Source organism: Sinohyriopsis cumingii, chromosome 18 (genome assembly GCF_028554795.1).
Source record: "Sinohyriopsis cumingii isolate HCF-2022 chromosome 18, ASM2855479v2, whole genome shotgun sequence".
Taxonomy (NCBI): domain Eukaryota; kingdom Metazoa; phylum Mollusca; class Bivalvia; order Unionida; family Unionidae; genus Sinohyriopsis; species Sinohyriopsis cumingii.
Window position 1 is genome coordinate 60,813,842 of NC_142978.1, and position 6,101 is coordinate 60,819,942.

The following is a 6,101-nucleotide window of genomic DNA, read 5'->3' on the forward strand; positions in this document are numbered from 1 at the left end:
TTTGAATTCTTTCTAAATTTCGATTGCTGTCTTTGTAATATAATTAATTTAGAACACAAGTATTTTCAGGGGAAAATAATCTCTTAGAATCCAAATAACTTGAAGAAAAATTAAAATTTCAACTCAAAACTGGTCACAATAAAAGACCTTTATGTGTCAATGGTTAAAGCCCGAGTGCCCAAACTCTGTTTAGAAAGCAGTTATACACTAATATAAGACGCAAAACAGATTCCTGTATGAAGGTAACACACATTCTAGACCGTTATTTTTTACATGCCTAACATCACGTACTCCAAGTATGGCCTCAATTTTACTTTATGAATCTTACACTAAGAAAGAATATAATTTTTTTATAAAGCAAATATTGTTTGCTTCAACTCTTACTAATTCTGTGTCAATGTCAGGAAATAGATCAGCCTTAGATCCAAACTTTCTGTTAGTAGTGTTTACGAAAACAGTCGGGTCAAATAGAACTGAATTAATTTTCTGTAAAATTACAAATCAAGTACATAAAGTTACATTACAATAGCATGTAATGGAATACAAAAACTATTCAATATAACAAACAAACAATTAAATGAAATCAAATATAAGTGAAATCAAATATGCATAACAATAGTTACGAGTTACACACGTCTAAATCTACATATAGTAACAGGTATTGGGAGTTCTGAACTGGTCAGTGGTTAGGTTACAATATTATCACCACATCTATAGGCAGAGTATTTATATACTGCAGTGAGCATTGTGCCCAAAAGAGAGTATTGTTATCCAAGCAATTTATTGTGCAATACGCATTGCAGTTTCTAATTTTAATGTCTAAGGTGCTAACATATAACTTTAGATAATATGGTTTATATTAAAACAATAGCACTAACATATACATAAACATTGTATTGCATGACTAATGAATTAGGTGTAAAATATACTTTGTAAAATTCCTTTCTAAATAAATCGATTCCGAAGCTTTAAATACTAGATTACTTCATTCATTAAACGCTTGAAGAGAACTTCCTTTAACACGTTTACAAAACTAAAAAAGAACTGAAACGTATGAATGAGCAAACGTTTAATAGAACTATCACTAAAAGACTGAGATATTTAAATAAAATAAACTAAATTAATTTTACTGAGGCTGCACATTTGATTTATATGACTACGAGATGTAATCATACTTAATAAATATCAACGTTCACAAAACAGTTTCGTTCTATAAAATTTAGTAGAAGAAAGAAGCAAAGTGCAAAATGGATGCTTGACAATGCTGAATAGTTGATCGTCCATAGACAGGTACCAGTGACTCAAAGAAAGATCATGTATAGATTAGCCCGTGTGGGTATTGAACCAAACCGTCTGTGTTAATGTTAAAGTTAATATCTTAGATATGTATGTATTTATCATGAATTTGTGTTTAATATGTATTGGATCATCAAAATACAATATGGAAAATATACTCATTGGTTACAGTCATGTTTGGTGAAATTCCCGATCACTAAGAACTTGAAACTGACTTAAATGTGTGTAAAACAATGGAGGGTTAGAGAGCGGGATATAAAGAAACTACATAGAAGGGGCCATAAAACTAATATGGCATGCTGAACATATTAGATTCAAGTGAAACATTGCACAACCATTCCTTTGCAAAAGATTATATACATTGAAGATACCAATATTTTGAATAAAATTCTTCATATATTTCTAGCTTTACGTTGTTTCATACTGTATGATGTACTACACGCATACATAGTGTCTAGATTGGTGTCACAGAAGTAACCAATTATGACGGGAAGTAATATATCCTTGCATTTTTGAATGCATACGAATCCTTTTCAGAAAGCAAAAGACTGTGCCACAGTGTACATAACTCGGTATATATATTGCATGAACCAGCATCAGTTGTAACAGTTCAATATTTTTAGCATAACCTTCAGTTTCTGTTCGCTGTTTAATGTGACTTTAAAAGGATGGAAGTACAGTAATGGTGTCATGTATTAATCAGATGTGTAAAGTACTTTGAGGACTCAGCCACGATGGAGCTTGCAAACATTTAAAGTAATTCACAACACCTCCGGGCTAACCGTTTGCAGAGCCATTGCTTGCATTCAATATTATTACAACCGGTTGGGTAATGTGACAAAATGATGTAATACGAGTTAGTTATAACAAATGCAAGATTTGTGGTATTCACAGAGGTTGGCGAAAACCTTTCTGTCTCAGTAAATACCTGGACTATGCACAATCAAATAATGTTTAGAGATTCAGTGAGTGCCTGGGACCGTCTAATTGGAATGTAGTGCGGGACTGCTCATAAGGGATCCAGAGTAAATGCTATGTTGGCAAATGTGCTTCATTTCTTTCGCTCACAAGTTGTAGAGCTACGCTAGTCATCTCTTTATCAAAACGTTTGTAAGAAAATGATTCAGACGAAAAGATTAATTAATACTGATAATAATGAAACTATGTTTTCTTTTCTTTCAGGAAGGATCTCATTGTTTATATGCTTTCCAGTATTCCGGCCGAATCATACCGAAAACGTATAACAATTGTACTTACAGTTGCCTCGCTAGATGGTCAGTATTAATAGGTTTGTTTTAGGATAGATAGGCCTGGTTTCAGGATAATGTGACTGGGTGGGACATCAAGCTACATGTCTGTGGCATGATGCCCAATTACTAGACTTCACTATAAACTACCACATTGCAGACATTGTAGCGATATGACTGAAACATTGTTAAAGCTAAGTTTGAAATCCAAATCACACACACACACACACACACACACACACACACAAGGTTCTCCAAGAATGGCCAGGAAATAACCGTAATAAAACTATTAGATAGGAAGTTCGATGTTGATTCAAGGATCAGTCTTGTGACCAGCAGGCTAAATTTAAACTCATGTTAATTTTCATTCGATGAACTTAAATTTCTCAGATAGGGTATCCAGCCGTAGGAGTAATTCAATTGTTTAACTAGATTTGAGGCATTAACGCTAACTACTATAAAATAAAAGCTGTACTCATCAGTGGACAATTGAAACAACGTGCCACGATGATCAATAGTAGTACCGGGATTGTGACAACAATTTAATGAAAATACCAAAATGTAAGTAATACAATGTTTCTCTTTGTGCGCCTTGTAATTATTATTAGTAAGCCTCGATGACCAAATGTAAGATTGTATCTTTTACGCGCTGCCACGGCTACAGTGTGTCCAAAATGACTCGACTTTTCTTAATGAAGCACTGGTGGAACACAAATTAGTACACATCATTAGAAAAGGCGATTTGTGGCTTATACCTAGGCATCTAAGTTGCAATCAGTACCAGTCTTTTACTATACTACTAGCGTTACTCAGCACAAGACACTGTTATGATTATACACATAATACATGTGCCAGGATTGTGAGTTGTCATCCAACAAAGCACAATATCAGCAAAAATATCGAAATTATGTTGCTTATCATCAAATGCAAAAGTCCATTTTTGAAGAGGGCAACTATGTGCGGCACGTGATATTTTGACTTGAATGAAGTCATGTAGACGCTGTGTTATTAACCAGTATTAAGCACCATCAAATAGTCTCCTCATTGGATGATATTGTTAACGACATTTTTGACGCTCTGTGTTTCTGGTATCATTAACATTAATTGGGTTACCATCGCGAGTATAAGTTGAAAAATATCGCATTGGTCTTTAATGGTTGCCATGTCTACGGAAACATCAGCTGGTTTTATTTGATAACACAGTGAGTCCATGTCGTTTAAGAGCGACTTGGCTTGTTTGCCATAACTTGCTTTGATTGTATTTTAATGAAAATCATATATGATGTGCTTAAAGAAGTCAATAACAGTAAAACCAGAAATTAGCGGCTTACTTAATTTAAAACGTAATTTGTTTCTATGGGTTGTAGCCATGTTCTCATAAAACAAAATTTTCATTCGCATGAAAACTGATCTGTAATCACCTTGTCGCGCTGCTTGGCATCGTTAACAATCTCGATATTTAGACGCATCCTATTATTTGCCATAGTTTTGCCAATGAAGGGATCATTTATCAGTTTGTAGAAATCTTTTCCGAAACCATTTGTGGCTAGAATTCAAAGGACCTTCTTGAGACCAACATAATTTTTCATCCAAGAGTCTGCTTGAAGTGTAGCACACGGTCGAGTCTATGCAACTTCATTTAACTTCATTCATAGGAAGATACACCGCTTCAGGTTTCTGTAGTAAGTAAAATGATATTTGTCTCGAGTGTTTTGAATGGATTTAGGAACATTACTGATGCTAACAATTAGTTTCTCTTGCAGATCACGTGAATATGTACTCAACATGTCATCTTCTAATGTTATACTTTCTGGTACTAGCTGATTCTCGTTATGCCGACAGAATTCTTGCGTACATTCTAAATCCGCTTCAAGAAAGTAGCTAGTGTTGTCATCACTTGCCAAAATCACTTATATACATTTCTGTAGATTATATCGGGTGATTGCACCAAACATGACATCGCCCAACCATGCAAATTAGTATTTGTGTAAAGTACTGGCAGTTTTCATCCTGTGTTTGGATCCTAATTTCTCAGATATTTGTCATTTGTTATTTTTAAGACATAATCATAAACTATTAACTGAAATTACACATCGAATCCCCCACTCAATGAAATGAAACATATAAACATCAGGTTAACTCAAGCAATTTTGAGAGCAGCATCTAAAGTGTTTCCTTAAAAAGACTATGACAGTTTATGTGAGTCACTCAATGTTTTGTAGGCGTATTATGTTCTCGCTTAATCTTTCAAACATTTACGAGTCGTATCCGCAGGAATATTTGAAAATGACTGTGATAAAGTTCGTCATATATTATATTAGTGATGAACGACATCATGATAACAGCCAGTATAGTGACAATGATCTCCGCCTTCTGTATTGCCAAGAATGCGACTGCAGATCAAATACAAAACGTTCAATGGTGTTGGTATTCAATATCATCTCGCGACGAATAATTGTTTGTATTTAATTGATCTCATCATGCATACTCGTTATGAAACGCGCATCACAAGTATCGATGCGACAAAGTTAAGCTGGCTTAGATAGCCTACTGTTGACGTAAGCGACATTATAAGCCAAACGAAATATGTTTTTGGTATCGCCACATGGAATATGTTTTAGGATCATTATCATCTCCTGCGATTGGAACCAACTACGAGTAAAAATCGTCAACGATTGGGGTAAGAATGGTCTTACGACACTTTGAAGTGCCAATACGTTATGCCTCTTAGGCAGCAAATTGACTTTACACAATGAACACAATTGAGGCCATGTCTATGAAGAAGTGCCTCGATTGATTAACCAGGTACAAACTTTATGCAATAATAAGTTTTATGTTGGTGCTTATTATTTTGCCAACGCCACTGAAATGGATTTCTGCAATATGTAATGCAGATAGCATGACCCATATGAAACATGTGTTACTTTTGTTTCCAACATTGTTGCAACTTGTATATAAGTTTTGCAGTTAGCTCTTGGCAAGATCTTTTTCACAGGTGGACATATTGCGACGAGCTCACTACGCATCTGCTAACATCAAAGAAGCTCATGTCATGGCCCTCGCGTTGGTTTTAGTCGATCTTGTTGTCAAATGTTCGAATTGGTTTTGATACAACGTGAGCCATTCTTCACTCTCATCATCAAGCTGTATAAATGCTACACTGATTGCAACGTAGAACTGGATGGATTTCAATTTCGTCTGAAAAATTATTTTGGTGGCTTGGCCATCTTAGCTACAGAATCAAACAATTTAAGATTGTTCAGGTTTGCCATAAACAATTAATCATGCTTAGCGAATTACCATTTATAGATACCATGTACATGCGGTGTTTGTTAATTAAGGATGGAGGTTAGATAATTAAAATACACAAAGCAATCTGAATGAAACTACTTTTGTCTAAAATAATTGTATATCAAGTAACAAATCATGATGTCTATCAAAATAGATGCCAATGGCGAATCATTAGCAGAAGAAACATCTCAAATCCGTCTTGAATAGAACTTGCTTCTGGTAAACATAACTACGCAAGGAAAAAAAATCAGAAACCAGTGTGTGCTA